At 42.8% G+C, this 26514-nt stretch overlaps 1 protein-coding gene across 2 annotated transcripts in view; it reads right to left on the minus strand.

Annotated features, from left to right (window-relative positions):
- fut8b (fucosyltransferase 8b (alpha (1,6) fucosyltransferase)) overlaps nt 1-26514 on the minus strand; it is a 130140-nt gene that overhangs the window by 67199 nt on the left and 36427 nt on the right. For both annotated transcript variants that reach the window (XM_048251140.1, XM_048251141.1), the window contains exon 2: nt 15279-15349. The gene's annotated coding sequence lies outside the window, so the exon portion shown is untranslated. The remainder of the gene's footprint in view (nt 1-15278; nt 15350-26514) is intronic.

The following is a 26514-nucleotide window of genomic DNA, read 5'->3' on the forward strand; positions in this document are numbered from 1 at the left end:
GTGATTGACAGTTGACAGTTTCTAACGGGCAGATTTCCCTGACCCCCATTAGCTGGCACAAGAGTGAATAAGAGAGAGATTAGGCCCAGAGACCGTGAGGCAGAGGTAAGTATGAAGAAAATACCTGTACACCAGGCCAAGTTGAAATAGGAATGTGTGTATCAGAGAGAGGGGAGGGGGTGAGAGAGAGAGGGAGAGAGAGAGAGAGAGAGAGAAAGAGAAGAGTGAGAGGTTGAGTGTCTTTGGTGAGCATAAACGGTGCATTTTCAAAAAGCCCCATTTCTTTTCTCCACATCAGCTCAAAAAAAGTATTGTAGCCTAGAAAAAAAACAACCTCAGCTTTGTTCAGCTTTGTTTTATGTTTAAAAGGCTGAGTGGAACTTCAGCTGGGCAAAGTGAAGAGGGAACAAGGCCGGTATACAACAGAAAGTTCCAGAAATAAATGCATGCGGAGCACTTTCCACCATATCAGTCATTTCAAATGCAACAAGAACACAAAACTCTTAAAAATGTTTTACGCAAATGGGTACATATACAACCTGCAAATAGCATTAGAGAATCCTTGAAAGGCAAATTTATTCTCAGAAGATAATCTCAAAGAAATAAATATTTTTAACAATACATGTCACAATTACTGGTACCCCTGTATTTAATTCTCAGGAAAGCCTCCTTTTGCCAATAAAATAGCTTTTAGTCGTTTCCCTTAACATTAGTTCATGGACGGATTATGAACTTTCTGGCCCCTGGGCCCAGATGTATTAAGGGCCCCCCACTAATTGTCGCATGTGTGGGAGGGGGGGTTTGGGGTCATCCCCCAGAAATGTTTTAATTTGTTTGATGTGATTTCCTGTATTCTGGTGCATTTTGGGGATGGCCAATCAATCAGATTCAATCAGATTCATAGCCTACATCCTGATGTGTTGATATTGAGGCAATGATTCCATGCAATTGCTTGGGCTTCAGGGCCCCCTGACCCCTTGGGCCCCTGGGCCTGGGCCTGGTAGGCCCGTGCAGTAATCCATCCCTGACTAAGTTAAAGTCTTCTTCGTTAAGATCTAAGTAAGTTAAAGCACACAAACCAGGGGATTTAAGAACACTCCTCTTTAAGAGAATATATCCGGATTTTCCAGATTCGTAGATCCTGCTCACTTCACTGGTTTTCTATGGAAGTCAGATCAGGGAACTGAGATGACCATGAGCAGAGGCATCCAGATTTTTATTTCAAATGCCGGTATTTCATGTACAGTTTATGATCCCATGAACCCTAATGAGGCTCCAAGGGCATTTGCATTAAAAACAGCCCTAGAACATCACACACCCTCCACCATACTTTTTCTCAGAATAAATGTGCTTCCCTTCAAGATTTGGATTTTTCCTCATTTTTCCTCATCTTTACTAGCGGTGGCAATACTGTACATGTGGAGGGTGCTGAATATAAACACACACATACACACTGACACGCACTGCACTGTTTCTGAGAAAAAGAGTCAGACGTGGCAGACGGCAGACAGACAGAGAGACAGGCGAGCAGACAGACAGAGAGACAGGCGAGCAGACAGACAGAGAGACAGGCGAGACAGACAGAGAGACAGGCGAGCAGACAGACAGAAAGAGAGACAGGCGAGCAGACAGACAGAGAGAGAGAAGTCTCTGAGCTATTAGTCAGCTCAATTAGAGACATCTCCTGCAGGGCTGTTCAAAGCATGGACCCATTAGCTGGCACTATTGTGCTCCAGGCTTGCCTCCATCAGATGCTAGGAGACAGAGCAGGGCTCGCAGATAAACAACACACACACACACACACACACATCCGATTGTCAATAATGACATCCATCGTGCACACACACACACATACATAGATTTACATCCTTACACGATCTCACACAGCCATGAAAGCACACACACAAACACATGCATGCTAACTTCATCTCACACACCCATAGCGGCACACACGCACACACACACACACACACACACACACACACACACATCCGATTCTCAATAATGACATCCATCGTGCACACACACACACACACACACACACACACACACACACACACACACATAGATTTACATCCTTACACGATCTCACACAGCCATGAAAGCACACACACAAACACATGCATGCTAACTTGATCTCACACACCCATAGCGGCACACACACACACACACACACACACACACACACAAAATCACTCAGTCCCACTCCTCCTCACTCTTTCTGCTCCTCTGATGGGCCAGGGCCTGACTTAAACTGTGTGAGTGGCGGGTGCCAAGTCGAGGACAACTCAAATAATTGATTGTGGTCTATTTTTAAAAGCTCCTCCAGATGCTTTGTGCATAAACACACAAACACACACACACACACACACACACACACACACACACACACACACACACACACACACACACACACACACACACACACACACACACACACACACACACACACATATTCATAAAAGCACTTTCTTATGATGGCATGTAATTTGCGAAGTCACGTTGACATTCTCAGATGTCAAATTTGACAGTAGCCTAATCGTAATAAAGATGGAAATAATTTCATGCTCTATGAAGGCTCCTCACAGCAAGTTCGTCACCATCAAAAGAACATGCTTTTGTTACAGTGCCATAAATACAGTTTCCTAACAAGCACAGTCTATTCAAGTTTGCAGCGAAACTTTTAACTTCAAACAGCTCAGGATGTGCGCACAACCCAGATTTGTCTGCCATGATATTTCTGATGTACTGTTACTGTGCAACTGTCAGGTGTAGTTATACAAACATACATTCCTCAGAGCTTAACCGTACAGCAATGTGTGTGTACATGTGTGTGTTTGAGTGGGTGTGTGCACCAACCTTTGTGTAAGCGTATGCATATGTATCTGTGTGTACTGTACATGTATACCAGTGTGTGTGTGAGTGCATTTGGCATTTATGTACTGTATGTGCCAAACATTCGCAGTCTAGTTATTATTCACCAGCTCTGTTATGTACCTTTAGTTCACAAAAGAGATGAGAGCATTGCTCAAGTTTACATACATTCTAAAGACATTACCCTAATACATATGTTATTGAAATAGCATTATGCCCCACTGTGAGGATGTGTTAGACTGACATACCACTCTACGCCACAGGAGCCAAATGCATGCCTCTCCCGGGCAAAACAGACACTCGAGACCACAGTTAACACTAATGTATCAGCTCTCTCATCCATTCTCTTTCCCTCTCTACCTCTCATTATTTCACACACTCTCCCTAACCTGTTTCAGGTTCATCTCTCTCGGGTTTCCCCATTCAGCTGTTTGAGAGCTGGTGCTGGTTCTGAAACGCTATTGGCTGATCTCTGTTCAATAAGCTGGACCTAGCAAGGCGGTGATTTTGGCAAGCAGGCAGGGAGGCAGACAGCGCAAAGCAGAGAATGGACAGATAACAACAGAGTGCTCTTGCCCCCTTAATTGGTTTGATAGGGAAATTGACTCCCTAAATCGAGATTATGGATACATATTTGACAAACAAGAATTAGTTAGTTAAATTAAATTGACCCAAGGTAGCCTAATCACAGTTGTGTGCAATAAGCTCATAAGCTTTGTCAGAAATAACAATGGAAAGCTGACTGTGGTGGTAATGTCTTCAGTAGCCCTAAAGGCAAAAACTGTAAATTGAATGTTATCCAAGGTTGTTATGAACAGTTTGTTAACACTGCAAGTAGCCTAGGAGCCATTCAATGTAAATACTATGAAATTAGGCCAGGCTACTAACAGTGTCTCCTTGCGGAATTAGCTTAACATAGCCTGCATATAGCCTACCGGTAAACAGGGAAAAAGCCTACACTGCAAAATATTTTTAGGCTGTAGACTATTTTTGAATGAATGACCAACAATGTATAGGCTAAAGTGACTATAGCCTATGACTTTATCATTTCATGTGCCAGAATGACACAGGCAAAGCTTTGGGGGTAAAAGAGGCAGTGAAGGACAAGACAAGGCAGGTTTTGATCTTGAAAATACTTTTTAAAATGAAATCACACAATCCTGATTGTCTTTTTTTTTGTCAAATAGACAAGTGGATGTCATTTTGGTTGTCAATCATAGAATTGTAGGCCTACACGAATCAACAACAGTATCTTCTATATTATTTATGTTCAAGGTGTGGTTTTAATAAATACAGCTCAGCCAAGTCCCCACCCAAAAATACGCCCCTGACTGCAAGTCCCATTTACACTCTCTGATGTCCATTATGGAGAGGAGGAGAGGAGGAGAGGAGGAGAGGAGGAGAGGAGGATGGGGAAAAAAGAAAAACAGAGAACCAATACCAGAGAAGCAGAGTTGTGGAGGTTAGGAAGTCACGGTGGCCTTCATGGAGAAGAAGGAGACGCAGGGGGTGAAGAGCAGAATACGTAAGAAACAGAACAAATGAATGAAAAGAGAGAATGTGGCCACATGTGTTCACTATGTGAATGAACACAGACAAAGAGAAAGGTAGAGTGAGAGAGAGAGAGAGAGGATCTGCGGTGTAGGGAAAGGCTTCATACATGCATGCATATGTGTGTGTGTTTGTGTGTGTGTCTGACATGGGTGTGTGAGATCAAGTGTAAGTATTTGTAAATCTATGCATGTGTGTGTGTGTGTGTGTGTGTGTGTGTGTGTGCGTGTGTGCACATGTACAGTGTGTGTGTGTGTGTGTGTGTGTGTGTATCTGTGCGTATATGAGTGCAGAGAAATGAGATATGCAAAAACAGTGCAGTGAGACACGCAGGTGGACGTAAAAGCACGGCCTCTCCTCCAGTCCTCTCCAGGCACCAGCCTGTATTGGGACGTACGTGTGCTGTTTGTGTGAGATGGGTCATCACATCAACAAACTTCTTTGGCATCTCTTGGTGCTTTGCATGCATTGTTTGTTGCACTGGTTAAGAAAACAGTTGGTCCAGCACTACTCTGCATTTCCTGTGTAAATAAGCGTATGTGTAAACAAGTTTATACACGCAAATAGCATTACCAGGGAATCTCAAATGCTGCATGTAAATGGAATATCCAGATAAGATGGTTATCTCCTCCACATTATACAATATTGTAATGCATCCAAGGTCTGAAACAAGCCCTGAATAATTTGTATGCATTGGTGTGTGTGTGTGTGTGTGTGTGTGTGTGTGTGGTGGTGTGGGGTGGGTGTGTAAGCTTATGTATGTGTTAGAGTGCGAATGAGAAAGCTTGTGTACAGTCCTCCAGCAAAGATGCAGAGTGCAAATGAGGCTGACTGTGTGTGTTAGAGTGAGGATGACACATTTCACACACACACACACACACACACAACGCACACACACACACACACACACACAGAGATACACATTGTCTTTCTCCCTCTTTCTCTTGTGAAAAACACACGTCCATACACATCAACACACAAACACAAACACACAAAATCACAGGGGCCATATCACCTGTTATTAATTCAGTATAGTCTTGTAGTGCATGAGGGCAGCTGCCTTTGAAATGGATTATTGATTCGGCTCAGGCATGTGTGACCACTTAAGCATGCACGTATGTTTTCTTTATATATGTGTGTGTGTGTGTGTGTGTGTGCATATGTGTGTGTGTGTGTGTGTGTGTGTGTGTGTGTGTGTGTGTGTGTGCGTGCACATGTGTGTGTGTGTGTGTGTGTGTGTGTGTTTGTGTGTGTGTTTGTGTGTGTGTGCTCTCACTGATCATGGCCTCCAGTAACCTCATTGTCAGGTCTTTCTCGCCTCAGCACACAATATCACACTGCTGTCAATCCTTAACGTGGCAATCACAGAGCCAGCCACCATTCAGTCTATTAGAAGCCGTTTGTCCACCCCGACCACAGCTCTGCCTTTGTGTACCAATCTCACCTGTAAGACCCTCTCTCCAAATGAAACTAGCCAATGCTTTTAACTTTCACTCAAACCTTTGTGGCTCTTTGTTTTGAGTGCTTTTGTGTTGAGTGTTTGTGCGACCTTAGTGTGTTTTTGAGATATGTGAGAGTGTGTGAGCAATATTTGTGAGTGGGTGTGATGTGAAATTTGTGAGCCTGTGTGAATGTGGTGTTCTGTGTGTGTGTGTGTGTGTGTGTGTGTGTGTGTGTGTGTGTTTGGGCTTTAGTAGTTGCACACACACACACACACACTGTGTGTGTGTGTGTGTGTGTGTGTGTGTGTGTGTGTGTGTAAAAATAGTGTTTTTTCTTATGTTGTGTTTGTATTTATGAGTATGAGCATATGTTTATGTATGAGCATGCGTCTCTGGACGTGTACTTGTATGATATATGTATGGGAGTATGTGTGTGTAGGGTTGTGTGTGTGTGTGTATGTGTGTGTGTGTGTGTGTGTGTGTGTGTGTGTGTGTGTGTGAGAGAGAGAGAGAGAGAGAGACAGACAGAGAAACAGATAGTGTGTATATCCACTATAACTCCTCTATAGCTCCACTATAACTATAACACTGTCATCATAGATAGAGGTGGAATGTGAAAACAGTGTAGTAAAGCCCGCAGGTGGACTTGTGATGTAAAAGCACGCCCTCTCCTCCACTGCAGACACAGGCCTGTATTGGGACGCAAGTGTGCTGTTTGTGTGAGACGAGTCATCACCTCAACAAGCTTTTTAGCAACTCTTGGTGGCTTGCCTTCACTGATTGTTGCACTGGATAAATATTGTTTCACTCATCCAGCGGGCAAGGGCACATGCAGTGACTGAAAATGTCTACTTGAAAATACTACAAATATCACATGGACAAAACACACACACACACACACACACACACACACACACACATATATATATATATATATATACAATCTTTCTCTTTCTCTCCCTCTCTCTCTCTATCTCACACACACACACACACACACACACACACATATATATATACACAATCTTTCTCTTTCTCTCCCTCTCTCTCTCTCTATCTCTCTCTCTTACACACACACACACACATGCACAGTGTCCCATATAGTGAATGACTGCAGTTTGTGCGGCTCTTTCCTGAAGGGCAGGGGAAACAGCATGAGTGTGATTAAAGTTGAGGACCATCGTCCCCCGTCACAACCAAGGACACCGGAGATGCAAGTAGACACACAGGCACACACATCCTAAACTACATAACTAGGCATGGGACAGAGGGAGAGGCACACACATCCTAAACTACATAACTAGGCATGGGACAGAGGGAGAGGCACACACATCCTAAACTACATAACTAGGCATGGGACAGAGGGAGAGGCACACACATCCTAAACTACATAACTAGGCATGGGACAGAGAGAGAGGCACACACATCCTAAACTACATAACTAGGCATGGGACAGAGGGAGAGGCACACACATCCTAAACTACATAACTAGGCATGGGACAGAGAGAGAGAGGCACACACATCCTAAACTACATAACTAGGCATGGGACAGAGAGAGAGAGAGGCACACACATCCTAAACTACATAACTAGGCATGGGACAGAGGGAGAGGCACACACATCCTAAACTACATAACTAGGCATGGGACAGAGGGAGAGGCACACACATCCTAAACTACATAACTAGGCATGGGACAGAGGGAGAGGCACACACATCCTAAACTACATAACTAGGCATGGGACAGAGGGAGAGGCACACACATCCTAAAACTACATAACTAGGCATGGGACAGAGGGAGAGGCACACACACATCCTAAACTACATAACTAGGCATGGGACAGAGGGAGAGGCACACACATCCTAAACTACATAACTAGGCATGGGACAGAGAGAGAGGCACACACATCCTAAACTACATAACTAGGCATGGGACAGAGAGAGAGAGAGGCACACACATCCTAAACTACATAACTAGGCATGGGACAGAGAGAGAGAGACACACATCCTAAACTACATAACTAGGCATGGGACAGAGGGAGAGGCACACACATCCTAAACTACATAACTAGGCATGGGACAGAGGGAGAGGCACACACATCCTAAACTACATAACTAGGCATGGGACAGAGAGAGAGAGAGGCACACATCCTAAACTACATAACTAGGCATGGGACAGAGAGAGAGAGAGAGAGCTTAGGGAAAGGAACTACAGAGGTAACAGGAAAATAAGACACTTGAAAATGTCCAAACTCTCACTCAAGTATAAATTAAGTACAAAGGCACGCACGCACACACAAGCACAAACATATGCACACACACACACACACGCACACACACACACACACACACACACACACACACACACGACCACACTGATAAACACATTTGAGAAGCATATCATCATACAACCCCACACACGGCCTGTGCATTGTCCACAGTTGCCACGGTGATGGCTGAAGCAGGTGTCTATTTCAGGAATGGAATGGAATTGCCATGCAACAAGAAAGAGGATTTCTGCTGGTCCGTTTGTGTACATGTGGATGTCTGTGTGTGTGTGTGTGTGTGTGTGTGTGTGTGTGTGTGTGTGAGAGAGAGAGAGAGAGAGAGAGAGAATCTGTAAAGCAGAGTATGGTTGCATGGTATGTTGGGCTGTCTTTTTTGTAAGCACATCTGGATTTGTGAGTATGTGTGTGTGCGTGCATGTGTTTGTGCGTGTGTGTGTGTGTATGTGTTGCTATGGATGCCAGTTTAATCTGAATATGTAATACAGTGGTGCAATGAAATAATTACACATTATTTGTATGTGTGTTTAGCACATTTATTCAAATGCCAATGCATTTTTCAATTGCCAATTGTATGTGCGATTTAGTCATGCAATTTGAAAATATATTGTGCAGTGCATTCTGCAATTGGCAATTCATTGTGCAATTTGACCTACAACATCTCTTTCTCAGGACACTGAAAAAGGCCCGCCTGTCTCTGTGCAACTTCTACAACTGCACTGTTAAAAACATCTTGACAAACACATCACTGGAGTCCCACCACAGTTATTATAGTTAACAAAAAATAAAATTAAAACAAGCAGTAAAGAAATAATTAAGTAAACTGAAATACAAATAAAAATTACAGTTTTCCAAAAAACCGAAACTAAATAAAAAAAATAAAAATGACAATGAACAAACTAGTTTTGAAAGTTTTGCATATGATATGTGTGAGCAAGTTAGTTTTGAAAACTAACTTGCTCACACATATCGGTGTGTGGTAGTGGCGGTGGTAGTGTAGTGGTTAAGGAGCTGGGTTAGCGTGCAGTAGCCTGAAAGTTGTCGGTTCAATTCCCGGCTTCCACCGCTGTGCCCTTGAGCAAGGCACTTAACCCCAAGTTGCTCCGGGGACAATGTGATCCCTTGTAATATAGCTGACATATGTAAGTCACTTTGGTCAAGAAGTGTCTGCTAAATGTAATGTAATGTAATGTAATATCATATGCACTACTCCACATATCATATGCACTACTCCACATATCAATTCCCATGATTCCCTCCTTCCCAATCATGTACTGTTTTCCCTCCTTCCATCAGGGAGATGCTACAGGAGCCTTAAAGCCCCCCTGCACATCAGCGCCGACATGAATGTGCCGACACTTTCCGCCATTGGCCCACGCAAACCACTGACAAACATTTCATAAGCAAAGGGTTTTATTGAGCGCCGCCGACAATAATAGAACTAAATCGTGATCTATAGTGGTGCTGAAAGGCTTTGGCAGTGGTATGCAGTGTTGTACTGAAAAAACAATGGAATGAAAATGGGGAAAGCAGAGTGCTTTATGTATGTATGTATGTATATATACTTTTTTGATCCCGTGAGGGAAATTTAGTCTCTGCATTTAACCCAATTGGTGAATTAGTGAAACACAAACAGCACACAGTGAACACACAGTGAGGTGAAGCACACACTAATCCCGGCGCAGTGAGCTGCCTGCTACAACGGCGGCGCTCGGGGAACAGTGAGGGGTTAGGTGACTTGCTCAAGGGCACTTCAGCCGCGGCCCACTGGTCGGGGCTTGAACCAGCAACCCTCCGGTTACAAGTCCAGAGTGCTAACCAGTGGGCCACTTTAGGTGTCGCACTAGGCTCAGAAACAGTTTTAAACAGTTTTTACCTGGGATGTGGCTGTGCCAACAGACCAGTGCATCCAAAGGATATCAAACCCTTAGCCCTCCAATCCAAACCGAAGTGTGATGCTTAAGGTAAAACAACCATTTAGCTCTTTCTTACAATGTTACATTGTAGCCAGCTGGTTATTACATTGTAATTACATAGTAACAACAAGGAGGCCGTGATTAAGAAATGTATTGATACGTAAGGGATAATGTATAGAGCGCTGGTCATTATTGGATAATAAGTCCCGACAGCAGAGGGGTCTTGTTTCGTCCTGAAGGGACTTATTTTCCGATAATGACTGGCATTCTATACATTATCCAACTTATTATACGGCTACTTGCCAAAATTAAAAAATAAACTCCAGGATATGTCTTTACATTTATTTCTGAGAAACAAATAGTTCACAACACACGATGAACTTGAACCAAACATTCTTTAGAACACAGCTGATCAACCGTCTGCTTTCACTTTTGAATTAAGTTCCATTGCACGAAGTGACCGAAGTGCGAAGTGATATGAAAGACTTAAATCGGAAGCTCAAAACCCGTTGCCATTGACAGCGGTTTGCAGTGGTAATTACACGAAAATACCGTAGAACGTTGGGAAGTCCCATTCAAGTCAATGGAGCGTTCTACTAGCATTGTGAAGAGCTGTATAATAAGACTCGTTCAAACTGTGGCTGTCATGTATTGAGTGGTCTTTGTCCTTTTGTGTAGGGTAATTGAGAGTGTAATGTTTGTGGCATTAACCACAAAGCCATTCCCACACTACACCACACTCTCACACACGCATACCTTACATTTTCTTCTCTTGCCTAGATCTAGTTTGAGGTGCCTGGAAAATTGTGCTTTTCTGTTGGCGAACTCGGAACCATGTGTGAAGGAGCCTGTAACATAGCACAGTAAAGTCAGGTGCCTTCTACAAACCACATGGTGTTAACATAAAAAAAATGATTCCACGAGACAAGATGGCACAGCATAGCATGTCAAACGCTGGCCATGCAAATGGGTCACCTGCAACTGCTGGAGACACCTGCTAACCGCTGCTCCTCACCATTGCTAATTACTTCATCCTTACTTACTGTATGCAGTTAGGTGTAAATCATCATTGCAATTGTGCATGTGCACCCCGCATTGAACCCATGTCCTTGGAGTCGCTAGCATGTTGCTACAGCAGCTGAGACACAGGAGTGCAAAGGGTACCGAGTCTATTTATTCCACCTACAGTACTAATCTCAGTTCAAATGACTGATTAGCTATATCAAGCCTTTTTAAGTCTCTGGCCATAGGGGACCACGTGTGAATGAAAGTGCTTATCCTTCACTCCATTCGATTAACAAATCTCCTCATAACATTATCAGCTGAGGGGGTTTCTCACACACAACTGAGGGCCAGATGTACGTACATTTGCGAACGTAGCGTTATCAGCGTCATGGACAAACCGCAGATTGTGAACGCTGTCAGACCCAAGTTTCCGTCGTATTTATCAATCGTTTAATCCTTAGTGTAAACTGCGCTTTTCTCTGCCTTTCTCCGCCCATAAACGCAATTTACGAACGTCCACAAGTGAATGGCAGAACCTATACAAGCGCAGTTGAATTAAGTTAACTGATGAGAACATTAAAAAGAATCAAACGTTTAGCGATCATGAAATTATACCATACATGATAAGATGTCAACAAGCAGGGAGATAATGAAGATCAGTAGTTTTACTCAAAGTACTTGTGCACGTAGGCTATGGAAAATTGGTCAAATCTAGCAAGTAGGAAAGTTTAAGTGAATGACGTGAAAGTGAAAGACATTCAAAAGGCCAACGAAAGTTAAGGTTGCTTTTGATAGTACAAATACTTACAAAACTGGTGCTCTAAATAGCGATTCTGTTGTCTTTGAAAGGTTCTCTTATTGACGCATTGAACTGCAATTTGGATTAACACCTGCTTTTACAAGGCGGAAGTATTTAGGCGCAAATACGCCTGAAGTGGGCGCAAACACGTTAGTACATCTGGCCCTCAGAGAGATAAAATTATACTTTAATGTTAGATGTGCATGACTGCAGAGAGATCAGAAGCGACAGAGAAATACAAAAATAGAGATTTTTACAATAATTCACTCATTCATTTTGCAGACGCTTTAATCCAAAGCAACTTACAAAAGTAGTGGGATGAGGAGTGCAGAGGGGACCTTCGGTAGCAATTAATACACCATGAAACAATACTATTACCAGAGGATGAGAGTGCAGAAGTTTTAAGTACTCGCTAAGTGAAGCTGAAGGAGAAAGTGGTAGAGGAGGAAGAAGGTAAAGGAGGGAAGAAAGAGAAAAGCCTGTTAGGTACGTTGGGTTGATGGCAGTAAAAGTATGGAACACAACACGAGGCAGACCCATCAAACACACTATTCATCGTTTCATGCCAGAAACCTGGTGTGTTGTGTTGTTGCTTATCCCGGCAAGTGTTATGAGAGTTAACATTGCAGGCAGAGAAAGCATGTGCGAACTAGTGGCCTGTGAAAAGAGGCAAATGTTACATCCGCCCACGTGCTCACACACACACACACACACACACACACACACATACACACACACACACTCACGCATGCCACTCGCTCCAGATGAAGGCGGCAGATGAGATTGGAGGTGATGGGGCAGGGGTGTGTGAAAGGTGCTTCACACCAGCAGGCACTGACTGGTCTCTCTGTCACGCGCGTCTCTTGCGACACACACCAACCCCCCATCCTTTGCCTCATATCTGATCTCATCTCCCTATAGACTCCCATGCACTATGGAGATGAGCACAGTCATATCTATCTTAAAGTAGACATAGAATGGGAAACCGTATATTTTAGTATATAAAGTATATTTTTTGGGCTTTTTATGCCTTTAATAAGCGAGGACAGCGGGGAATGACAGGAAGCGAGTGGGAGAGAGAGTCGGGGTGGGATCCAGGAAAGGACCACGGGGTGGGAATCGAACCCGGGTCACCGGCGTACGGTGCAGGTGTTCCAGCCTACGGCCAGGGCACGTCACCACTAAAAGTTTCAGGTAGAAGTAAGTTGCTGGAGCCTCACTGCAAAAAATGAATTCTAACCAAGTGTTATTAATCTTATATTAAGATTAAAAAATCTATTTGGTATTGTTTTTAGTATGAAAAGACTTACCTAGCGCCCTCTCAAAAGAACATTTTGACTTAATTTAAGAAGACTTTGACTTATTTTAATGAGTCTTATCAAGACAAATTTGCTCAGCGCACTGGCAGACAAATTTGCTTAACGCACTGGCAGACAAATTTGCTTGTTTTCAGGATGAGATGTCTTAAAATAAGTCAATCTTTTTTTAAATTAAGTCAAATGTTTTCACAAGAAAGCGCTAGGTAAGTCTCTTTATACTGAAAACAATACCAACTATTTTTTTTTATCTTGATATAAGATTAATAACACTTGGTTAGATTTTGTTAGATAAGCAGTTTTTGCAGTGCTGTTGTGAATGGTCTTTGGCTGCAATTAGTGTAAATCTCACTAAATAATTAATGTAGGTGCCAGATAACTATGAGGGGGCGCTATATATCTACTAAAATGGGCCATTTTTATTCCCCATATCATAGGGTTGTAAATGGGCTTGTAAAATAGCATCTGAGCATGTTTTTGAAAAAGTTGCATGCCTTCTATGTTAACATTAGAGAATAAAGTACAATGCTCTGTTTATCTATTCTATGTTATCTTAAAGCTATTTCATCTGAAGGGACTCAAGTATTATATAACCACACATTTCTTTTAGTGTATTTCTCGGGACTTTCTGCCTTTAAGTGGACAGGACTGTTGGAAAGGACCGACAGGACGAGAAATGAGAGAGGGAGAGATGGGGGTGGGATCGGGAAATGACCACTGGCCGTAATCCAACCCGAGTCCCCGTATAGACCTGCATATGGTCTAGATAGCCATAGCAATACATTTCTATCAGTCTACAGTCTGCTCAGTGGATACCAAACCAATGAACTACATGCTGCCAACACTTTTGCTCGACCAAACTGCGTGAAAGCTACGTGAAAGGTCTTGTGAAAAGAGCTGCCAAGGTTTGGATATTGCAGTGCCACAGTAGCTCTAACAGCTCTGGGCTTCAGAATCCTCGGCCACCGAGTCTGGGTTTGACAGATAGGGTCTGTGGTGTCACAAAACTCAGGTCACACAACACAAGTAGCAGAGCACAGATTTGAAAACCCTTTCACGAAACAAATGGAAAACGAAACACTGCCACCACTGTGGCCTCTCAGTACCCCCACACACACACACTCCTGCACTAAAACTTAATGTTACTAATAACCAGGCTTTTACAGCAGGGACGCGGTGACATTTGCGGTTTCTAGCTCCCTGCCTGCAGCTTTTTCTTTAGCTTTCTTGCTCTCCTACAGGGGGACGACGGTAAGCTGATTTGGGGCTGCTTGTTTGACTTTCTCTTATTAATGGACCTGGGGATAAAAAACCCTTTAATCCAGAGTGGGCTGTCTTGCCTCCAGCATACTTCAGATGTTCGGTTCTGTTTCACACACTTAAGACTTTACAAACACACTTTTTTTTTTGACTTACTGTTTTACTGTAATTTGGTTTTTTGATAAATATCACTTTCCCTAGAAAAAAGTCAACCACGTGTAGACTCCATCTGATATCTTGCTTGGCCAAGACACACAAAAATGTACCATAAAAAAAGAATTAAAAGAAATCTATAAACAAATCATTAAGTGGCCACAATTGCTCTCTCTCTCTCTCTCTCTCTCTCTCTCTCTCTCTCTCTCTCTCTCACACTGTACCTCTATCAAAGCTTGTTAGGCAAGGTGAGTCAGCAACCTGAGACATGAGTATGTAAGTCCCGAGCTCTTGTCTTTGTTTCTCGGTGACCTTCCACATCGATCTGCCTGCGGGTTGGCTCACCCCACGAGCGCATGTCTGAATGGGCAGTCAATGAGAACTCTCTTGGGGGGGGGGGTTAGGGTGTAAGGGCGTATTAGCCGACAATACCCCCAAGAGGAAAGCAGAGGGCCCTTTTAGTTTAATCCACTGAAGAAGGTCCAGATGTGGGATGCAGTCAGTGAGTCAGTAGGGGTGAGGGTGGAGGCCGATGTCACTTAACCCAAATAGAGCTTTCAGGGTGAGATGGCTTTTGGTCTGAAGTTTGTTATGTTTATCGGGGGGGAAGGGGTTGCTCAGAGGAGTAGAAATACACACACACACACACACACACACAAACAAAGCAGGTGTCTGATACTTACACATTACTTGACTGTGCCTCTGCACTGATTTCACAATTGCAATCCAACACATGACACTCCACCAGCTGCACCTAATGGAAGAAAAACAAAGGAGACAAAAGCAAATGGTTTGATCAAGATCACTGCAGCACACTGAGAAAAGCCGTGCTAAATGAAATGCGCATATTAAGAAGGAAACAACCACGATGGCTCCACTGAAACCTGGGTGCGAGTGTGCATGTGTGTGAGTGAGTGAGACAGAGAGAAAGAGAGAGAGGGAGAGAAAGAGAGAGACAGAGGAAAGGGAAATGAGGAATAAGAGTGGACACTGGCTGGCCTGTCCGTAATTGACAAGTTATTGTCTCCGACGGGAAGCTGGCCTCGTTTTACAAGGTGATTTCTCCTGTCTGTCCTTCTTTTTTGTCATTTTTTTAGTTATTTTTCTGCTGGTCCCCTCATTTGATTCCCACTGAATGCCAACAACTGTTGCCAGGCAACTAAATATGCTCACAAAGAAATTTTCTTACTCTGGCTTGCTTCCTTCCAAGAAAACAATTCTTTGATTTTGAAAAGATCTCAACATTCAAATACTGCATGAATTTGAAGCAAGTCCGGTAATTCTATACGCTTTTAAGTAATTTTTTGGATGATAGCGAGTCTAATTTTCATTAAAGGGATACTTCACCCATTTGCATTAAGCTTTGTATCATTAGAAACCCGGTAGTATTTCCAAATGATCGTGCTTTACTCCCTCATTTTCCCCTAAGACAAGAGATATCTGTATTTCTTGCCTGGAAAAAAATCCTCCGATGACGCAAAAATCGTCATTTTGCGCCATCAGAGGATTTTTTGGCCAGAGGCTGGAGACTACATCACTAGTTCTGCATGTTTTCAACCAGCCCATACGGGAGTGGGACCTCACTCCCAGAATGTACAAATAGTGTCTGCCATCGTCCTTTGAAACTATGCTGACAGGCCCTTGCTCTGCGGAGAAAGCAGAGAAGTAACAACAATGGCAGAAGGTAGTTTTGAAACTGGTATGGTAGAAGGGGATTTTGAAGATCTGGTGTGATGTTCCGATGATGCTCATGGCAACCTGTAGGAGGCGCAATACAGCGAGGAACAGTTGAGGGTGATGGAGGAACAGGAGGCGGCCGCAGCAGCTGGTGCAGCAGAGGAGCAAGACCTGGTTGTGGGTGAGGAGGAAGAGCCCAGGCCGACTCAAGCTGTGGTGTCAGTACTCTCACTGTGCACTTATGGACACACACAGAGAGTCCTTTTGCTGCCTGCTGTGAATTTCAGCCAGTTTCTTCTTGAAGAAATGCTGTATGTGTAACAGAGCACCATACCTTTGCGCTACACATGGACAGGGGGTTTCAGGATCCCTGAAGGCGAGAGGCCTGCCTGTGCTGTTCGGAACATCAGACACCGATACCCGGCTTCCAACAGACAGTAGCCTATACTGCAGCTATCAAGAATTGTTGGTGCTCAGAATGAGTTAATAAGTTTGACATTGTTCATATATTTCTTTTTAATTAAAAGTTCAAATTCATGCTGGGTGTGTTTTTTTTTCTTGTCCTTAATGTTGCTCCATTAGAGTATGTAGCCTATTAGAGAAATAGTCATTTCAATTGGGGAAAAGGTTGACGATATGGCTAATGTTTAAATCCTTCCTCCTGGTCTGGATGAAACATCCTACAACTTCAATATTTTACAGCATATTCTAAATTGTTGTTACTTGACATCTTGTCATCGCTACCTGTAGTAGATGCGAGTGTTTATCACAACAGATGCAGTCATGATTTGCAGATGCAGTGGTAAAAAAGTTCAGCAAATTTTGCTACTTATCATTAGTTAAATGACAGGCATGGTATGCTGTCAATTCACGGGGCATCTGACATGGAAATATGTCAAATGCGTGACTTTTGTGCAAATAGGCAATAATGATGTGCTGCTAACGTTCGCAAAATAGTAATTTTTGAAGACTTCTATATGAAAAACAGGACCTTAAAGGAAGAAAAACAGAACCTTAACATAAAACAATGTTCGTTTTCATTTTAGAATCCTTATTAATGCCAAAATGTTACATTAATGAGTCTCTCGGCATGCATGTCCAGACATGTTTTTCCCGGTGTGAATGGTGTACAGTATGTAGTCTTGGGGAGTGGCCTTGCAGGGCAGCGAAGGGCAGTGAATTCTAGGAGTTGTTGGCTTTCATTCAGATGAGCCAAAAATAAATTTTCTGCCTTTTCGTCAAGAAGGCACCGACTTCAAAAATAATTTCACATTTGTACTACATAAATACGGAGCCCGGGAGGTGACATGAAAAAAAAAAAAAACGTAGGTAAAGAATAAAAAAACTTAAAAAAAAAAAGGTATGTACTTGGGACAAACACTGACTAGGTTTGCGAGATCTTGAGTTTGTTTTGCGAGATCTCGAGTTTCTTTTCGAGATCTTGACTTTCTTTTGCAAGATATTGAGTCTGTTTTGCGAGATCTCGAGTTTCTTTTGCGAGATATTGACTTTCTTTTGCGAGATCTCGAGTTTCTTTTGCGAGATCTTGACTTTCTTTTGCGAGTCCATCAATGCATATGAGAGCCACTAGAAATGTTCCGGAGAGCTTTAGCCACTGGAATTAGGTTGCAGTTCCTTATTATGACCGCAGCGCAGCGAAGCAGCGGTCATATAGGTTTAGTCAGATTTTTTTTTTTTTTCCTTTTTCGCATGCCCACATTTCCGTCAAGGATTCCCGGAACACTGAAAGACGGGGGTACACGAAACTTGGTGGGCATGTAACCCCACATGGATAGCATGGAACCATCGTTTTTCGTTTTGATCTGTGGCCCCCGCTGGACTGGACCCCCGGAAGGAGGTAGGGGCAGACACAGTTTTCTGTGAATATCTCGAGAACCGTAGGGTTTAGGAGGACCATTTTTTTTTTTATGTTGATCTCAAGGGGCCATGTCAACCCATTCCATAACTACTCATTTCATGTATAGTGCCACCTAGTTAAACACAAAAGTAAAAATGAGGTGTTGTAATCGCAGGTATCTGTGACCTAACATAGTCAAAACTGCACGAAATTGGAAGTGTAGGATCATTATGACACCCTCTGTATGCAAGCCAAGTTTCGTGGAATTCCGTTCATGGGGGGCCACACAATAAATTAATTTATGTTACTATACACCAACTGGCCTGTAGGTGGCCGGTGACAGTTTTCTGTGAATATCTCGAAAACCGTAGGGCCTAGGAGGTCCACCTTTTTTTATGTATGTTGGTCTTAAGGGGGCATGTCAACCCATCCCATTACCACTTATTTCATGTATAGTGCCACCTAGTTAAAAATTAAAAAGCAAAAAATTAGGTGTTTTCATCACAATATCTCTGGCTGACATGGTCAAAACTGCACGAAATTAAAAGTGTAAGATCATTATGACACCCTCCGAATGCATGCGAAGTTTTGTGTACTTTCGTTTATAGGGGGCCTTACAATAAAATAATTTATGTGTACAAAGGATTCCCGGGACACTGAAAGACCGGGGTACACAAAACTCGGTGGGCATGTAACCCCACATAGATAGCATGGAACCGTCGTTTTTCGTTTTTAACTGTAGCCCCCCCGCTGGACTGGACCCCCCAAAAGGAGGGTAGGGCAGACACAGTTCTCTATGAATATCTTGAGAACTGTAGGGCCTAGGATGAACATTGTTTTTCCGCATGTTTGCCTCCAGGGGTCATGTTAACCCATTTCATGTGCACACATGTGCACAAACAGATACACACGCACACACATACATTCACAGTAATCATACGTATGACACATACTCACACAGTAGACATATGTACGCATGCATGCACAGGCACATACACAGGCACACACACACACAGCATAATGTGTCATTTTTGTACAATAAGTTCCACTTTTCATGTCATGAATGTAACATGCCTATGATAAGTCTTTGAAGTTGTCCAATATGGTCAATCTGTTGTCTCAATTGATTGATATTAAGTGTAGTATATATACTTTTTTGATCCCGTGAGGGAAATTTGGTCTCTGCATTTAACCCAATCGTGAATTAGTGAAACACAAACAGCACACAGTGAACACACAGTGAGGTGAAGCACACACTAATCCCCACGCAGTGAGCTGCCTGCTACAATGGCGGCGCTCGGGGAGCAGTGAGGGGTTAGGTGCCTTGCTCAAGGGCACTTCAGCCATGGCCCACTGGTCGGGGCTCGAAACGGCAACCCTCCGGTTACAAGTCCAGAGTGCTAACCAGTGGGCCACGGCTGCCATAGATAGATAGGTAGATAGATAGATAGATAGATAGATAGATACTTTATTGAACCCCAGGGAAAATTCAAGAATTGTGTTTCATGTGACTGAAGCTACATTCATGCATTGTTTACTTTATTGAACCCCAGGGGAAATTCAAGAATTGTGTTTGCCTTCAATAAAAAAAATAAAATAAATGCCACTCATGCCTATGATTAATGTTTGTATGGCCACCCATTTGAACATTTCTGGCTACGCTACCGAGAACAGAATCTCTCAATCTCACGACTTGACAGGTCACGTCTAACGTAGCCTACTACTCCCCACGGGGGAGGGCTGTACTAAGCGATTGTATATGCTCATATAGACGCCAAGACTTCATGGGGCACTAAGTTTTGAGATAAATGCCTTTTATTCGCGATCTCTTGGATAAGTACTTCATTACCCTGAACAATCCCACAATCCCACAGTGATGCCTCTGATTGGTGGAAAGGCCGTTATGGTCATAGCAGAGAATGTAGACGGGCTCTGGTCATAGTTTGAAACTCTCTCAGCGAAAATTATTGACAAAGATGGCGGAGTATTTTACTGCCTATGGCGAAAATCTTAATATGATTAAAAACTTTCTTGACGAATATTGGTACTTGTATCAAAAATGATTGTGGTTTATACATCACACAAACTTAGTCAGGGCCAATACACTATCAAATAGACCACTGTAAATGTTAGTTCAAACACTCAAACTTTCAAACACTCTACCTTTAGCATTTCCGAGATTGTATGTCATTACATAATGCAGCTAACATTAGCCTACATGCTGCAACACAGGTATGAAATATATTATGTTTTAGTCAGTGTCCAAAGGGGTGAAAGCCACTTTAAATCGGGTCACATTATTGACTGTTGTGTGTCCGAGAGTCAGCTTGTGGGTTTTGTAAGGGCCAGCATGAGGGACAACACCTACAAAGTTGTGGTGAGTTAAGCAGGGAGGTTGGTAACGTGCTGCTAGTTAACATTAGCTAGGCTACTGTAGGCTTCATACTGATTTCAATCATTAACCTAGGAATACTTCTTTGTGCATTTAATGAACATTTTGTGTAATAATTCACGGCAAATTAATAAACTGAATATGGTGGTCCAAGAGCAGACCATGCACCGGTCCATGCATCAGCCCAACTGAGCAGTGATGATAGCATAGGATGACAGTCAGTTACGGCACACCATGTTGCTAACGTTAACCGCTTTCACAATAATATATAAAATACAATTATGATAAATATAAAATTCAATATCAAAACACTATTATTTTTACACGATAACTGCTGAAATAACTGCTATTAACTGCACATTCACTATATAAAATCACTGTTTGGAGGAAAGTGCCCTGCTGTCCGATTGGAAATGATTTAAATGGCAAAATAAATTAAATTTGCCTACATTATTGCCGATTTTGGATGAGTAGTTCATTATTCATGCTTATGAGTTATGCCAGAAGCTGGTTTATGGGATACAGATTTTCCAAACGCCAATGGGACAAATTATCGGGAATCTTCCGCACCTAACCGCATTTTGGCTGTATGGACTGTGCAGCTCTATATCTCAAGAAAAGAAATGAAAACAAACTATGTTGTATGCTTATGAGTTATGCAAAACAAACTTCGAGATCTCGCCAAAACAAACTCAATATCTTGCAAAACAAACTCAATATCTTGCAAAAGAAAGTCAAGATATGAATACTCGTGAAATACTCCTTTAAGGTAGCCTAGAAATCTAGACGCACCCTAGCGGCGGCAAATTAATTTGCTCAGCCTGTACGCCTAGTATCGAACCATAGGAATTTCTATTGGCTTAACACCGTGGATGTTCTCCAATCACAGCTCTATTTCGCTAGAGAGTCTTAAAGGCGGGCTTAACAGGATAACGACATCCTGCGACGGTGAACAACAAGGAAGGTGGCTATGGCGAACGAAGAGCGGTTGTTTGAATCGGCGTTGGCGTCAACTTTGGAGGAGTTGGACTTGTGCTTTTCTTTGAAAGTAGAGCAATACAATGCACTTAAGTCATTCCTTTCAAAGAAGGATGTATTTGCCGCTTTGCCGAATCGGATACGGATATGGTCGTAAGGCTGGCCTATTGCATGACTAGGCAGTTTGAAAGACAATTCTCTGCCCGCCCCTTGGATTAAGCAGGTGAATGATTCGATTCCAGACTATACATTTCAATGATACAGGATGGCCCGCCAGGCTACCTTTAAGGACTAAAATGATGTTAATTGGAGCCGTTTTGAGTAAGACTAATACACATTTAAATTTAAAATATCAAATAAATAAAACAAATAAACAAATAAAATGGCATTGCCTTTAAGTCACAGTAAAACGCTCATTTAAGTCACTGACAAGGCTCAAAATATCATTACACGTCTATGCTGCTGTGGAGAAGGTATACACTGTATTTTCACAGTATTTTTGTTAGTCTAAAGAAACGGTACCAAAAAGTAGTGTCAGTGCATTAGCTCATTCATCATATTTCTGAATATTGTCAGCAACAAGCTTTGACTTCATATTCCCAACCAGCATGTAAAGTGGAATGTGCAGTGTAGCAGCAGTAGGGAACAGATCACTCACTTTGATCGCAACAGGATTGTATATGTTCTGTGTCCCTATAATAGAACTGGTATTGATGGCCTACTGTATGTCATTCTCTATTCCTGTGTTGACTATAAAGAGAAGGAATGATGTGCATCTAGCTTACAGGGCAGGAATGATGTGCATCTAGCTTACAGGGCAAACCAGTCAAATCTTGTAGTCTGTGCATGACAACTTCAGAATTTCTCAGCGAATCATATTATTTCTACACTTACAGTAAAACTGGCTCCAATGTTCCAACTCTAGCCATTTTCAAATCTAAACTTAACACCAAACTGTTATCAAATACTCTTTGCTAACTGATCAATAGTACTTTCGGTTCATCAGATACAGCTATTCCCCTATAATGGTTTTATTTAATATTCTTTCCTTTGTTTATGTAAAGCATATTTAATTGCCCCTATGTTTGAAATGTGCTATATATACTATATATGCTATTGTACTTGTACTCTGCACAATGACAAAGTTGAATCTAATCTAATCTAATATAAATCTATTTCTATCAGTTGTGGTGATGTGATGGATGTTTGATTTGCTATGTGAGACTGGTACTGGTTCCACTTGACATGAACATTTGACAGGCTAAAAAAGTGCCTTCTTGGACTTTTCAAGTTCAAACATCTCTAGCTAATTGGATTAAACAATTTCTTTCCACAGCAGGAAAATGATAATAAAACCACAAATCTGTATTCTCAACCACGCTTAACTGATCCTCCTCCTTCTTTTGAGGAAGGAAAAAAAAACCTTTGGTTGCCAGTCCTCACCAAGGTAACAGCGCAAGCCAATGCACGCATTCTGATTTCTCCGGCTGTCAGCTGAACTGGCGCAAAGCGAAGCTCTCTTGCGCTTATGCAAATATTTATCAGGATTGACGTCCGGCTTAATTTGACAAGAGCGCAGTGGTGCTGAATGGCTTGAGATGCCGAATGGTAATTACTCCTCGGCAAGACGGGGGAATTATGAACTCGTTAGCATGCTCAACCTCCTGGAATTCATTATTCCACCTGTCATGCTCCCCTGGTCACAGCTTAAACACACACATACACACACACACACACAGATACACACACACACACACACGCGCGCGCACATACGCACACACAAACACACACACGCATACGCACACACAAACACAAATACACACACATACACACACGTTTTCAAAGGTATATATGCAGGCTTTCACATTCAAAGATGAACACTTGCATACAAATATAGAGAAGGGCATAAACTATCAAATAGACACATGGTTGTACATGCGCACATAAACACTCACACACATAAACACTCACACACACACACACATTTTTGCCAGTGATGCACACAAAACCATTAGCAGGAAAACACGTCTGAAAGCTCCCAGAGCTTTGAGTGAAATTCTCTGTGACGGCCATTTACTTCAGCAGTCATTTAAAGATCTTTCCCCCTACCCTCTCTCTCCCTCTCTCTCTCAATCAAGTATGTTACAGTAAGCATCCAAAGAAGCACCGTGCATCCGACTATTTAGTAGTCATTTAAAGACCCCCGACCCTCTCTCTCCCAGCAAGCATCCAAAGAAGCACTGTGCATCTTCCATATGAACATGATTACAGCAACAGCATGAGACTACGAAACATTAATGCAGCAATGGCTATTTGCAGATATACATAGAACATCAGATACACTCACATACAGACACACACTCACACACAGTAATTCATAGAGGTTTCTGCTGAGTAAGTCTGTCTCATCTGATGGCCTCCAGTGTCTTTACAGAGACAGACAAGCAAGAGACCACGCAGGGGGGGTAGAGAGGGGGAGTGAGAGAGCAAGCAAGAGAGAAGGAAGCAAGAAACCAAAAAGGGAGTGAAGGAAAGATGGAAGAGATGCTGATTACTGAGAGGAAGAGACAAAGGGAAGGGTATGTGAAGGAACGAGGGAAGAAAGATGCAGAGGCAGAGAAGGGAAAGCGTGAGAAGGAGATTGAGAGCCGTGGCACAACTGGAGAGAGACACAGAGAGAGAGAGAGAGAAATAGAGAGCAAGAGAGAGGGAGGGAGAGAGAGGGAGAGGGAGAGAGAGAGCAGGGCGCACTGTGCTGCTGGTGATGCATGCTCCAGTTGGCCCTCTGAAAGGCGTGTGGGCGAGAGCCTGGAGGAGCCCAACAAACAAGACTGCCGCCCGCTCGCCAACGCAGGAGGTGACTCGGCACAAATCAAACCCCAACGCCCCCCCAACACACACATACACACAAACACACACCTTCCACTCTCTATCCAAGTCTCTCTCTATCTCTGCCTCTTTCAGCTCTCCGCCTTCCCTCCAACTTTCCCCACCATGTGCTATCTGACTGCAATGAAGGCCCACACTGACACACATCCCTTTTCAGACATTTGACTTTTTATTGAGAGACTTGTGTAGTTGACACTTTTATTTCACCCTTCGATATTTCAGACCCCTCCTAGCACATGAAGATGAGTTCATTTCCACTCATTTCCTGTTCTCACTTCAGCCTAGCTATCATGATGCCCTTTAAGCACTTACTGATACCCCCCGCCTCCTAAACACACTCCATATCCCAGCCCAAGTGTCAGCTCTAAGGGGTAACACTGTCGGATTTCACCTTGTGCTCCAGACCCTGTTTACTTTTAGAGCGGACAGGATATCAGACCTTTTCTATGCAGAGAGTTTTTTTTTATAGAAGGGATGGACCTGTCAATCACACTGAATTGTGAGAGCCACCACATTATCCAGTATGACTCCTGCCATGTTAAAAGAGGATTTTTTTCCCCATGAGTGTGTGGCTGGTGCTCTGAGGTGAAATAGGCCTTTATCTCTATCTAAACCCTCCCAGCTAAAAAAAGAAGCTTTGGATGTTTACTTTTGTTTTATTCCCAAGAGATAGGCACTGGGAAAATGTTGACATTTTTAAGCATCCTCTTAAAATCTTCTTTCCATCCTTTGGTTTTGATCTAAATATGAATTTTAGTTACAGTAATTGTTCATTTTGTATATTTCATGACTCTCAGCCTAGCCTATTCTATTTTTTCTTTCCCCTGATTTAATTCCCCCATGTCCATTTCATTCATTTGAGTCTATGTCTAAACTGTTTGTCACTGAAAAAGAACGTTGACTTGTAGTTTCTGTGCCAACTTTGCTATACAGTTAAAATTGGAATGATTTGATTGATTCCTCAAATTTGATCCATGAATCCTTCACGGTCCGTCAAGGCAAGCTTGGCTGGCCTGCGGTGTTCCAAGCATCACTCTCCCCCATATCTGGAGGTACAGTCTCGCCTGGAAACACCGCAGAGCGATTTCCATACCTCATTTAAAGGCAAAATGGTTTTCGACTGGGGCTAACATAAAGTTAATGGTCTCCATAACACCAACACAGCACATTAACACAAATTCCCCACAGATAAGGTAACGAAGTGTGTTGTTGGTCGGTTGAAGTAATCGCAAAAGGAAATGAGGCTTTGAAATTATATGTAGGCCATGAATTATAAAGTCATTATTTCACTAACAGTTATTTGTAATATTTTATTTTATTCATTTATTTCTTTTCATTCATTATTCAGGCACTGCCTTGGGAAAAAAAAATATTCCTACAATTGTGCTTGATTCATTGTGCTTGATTCTGTAGCCCTGAAAGGCGGTGTTTATGAAAGAGCGAGGAGACAGTGGCACACTCCACACTCTCCAGTCTAGTCAGTGAATGAGAGCAATGCGTTGGCAGCACAAGCGTGTTGGCAGGGTGCGCAAACGGCATGAGCCAAAACATCATGTCGAGACTCACGCTCGGAGCAAAGCAGAAACGAGAAGAGAAAGAGCAGGGGGAATGAAAACGGCAAACGTTTGTGGGTGCTGTCGTGTTCTTCCTTCAGACCTTCCATTTCCAAATGCCCTTCACCAGCTCATTTTGTGTGGGACAGATGTGACGTCATCTGGCTGTAAGTGTGTCACGGACTTGCCTGGTCTTTTCTCAACGTCCTATTCACGCACATGGAATTTTGTTCTGTCTCACGGACTCATAATACTCATAATGCAACACGGGGGAAAAAAGCGACTCCCTGATGTGTCTGAATCATTCACAGTCATCTGGCTGCTCCCCTTAATTCTCCTTCAGTTCCTCACCAACAGCCACCCTGCACCAACAGCCACCCTGCAATGTTAGTTCACACACACATACACACACACACACACACACCAAGACCTGATATGACTGTCTGTGTGTCACCCACATCCCATCATCTCCAATAACTAAGGACTTTCGCTGTAACACACAGCACACACTCAGGGACACACACTCCAGTCTGTGTTTGTCCATCACCTCCACAAGGACTCGCCGCCTTACA

This window comes from Alosa alosa, chromosome 8 (assembly GCF_017589495.1).
Source record: "Alosa alosa isolate M-15738 ecotype Scorff River chromosome 8, AALO_Geno_1.1, whole genome shotgun sequence".
In the NCBI taxonomy this organism is placed as follows: domain Eukaryota; kingdom Metazoa; phylum Chordata; class Actinopteri; order Clupeiformes; family Clupeidae; genus Alosa; species Alosa alosa.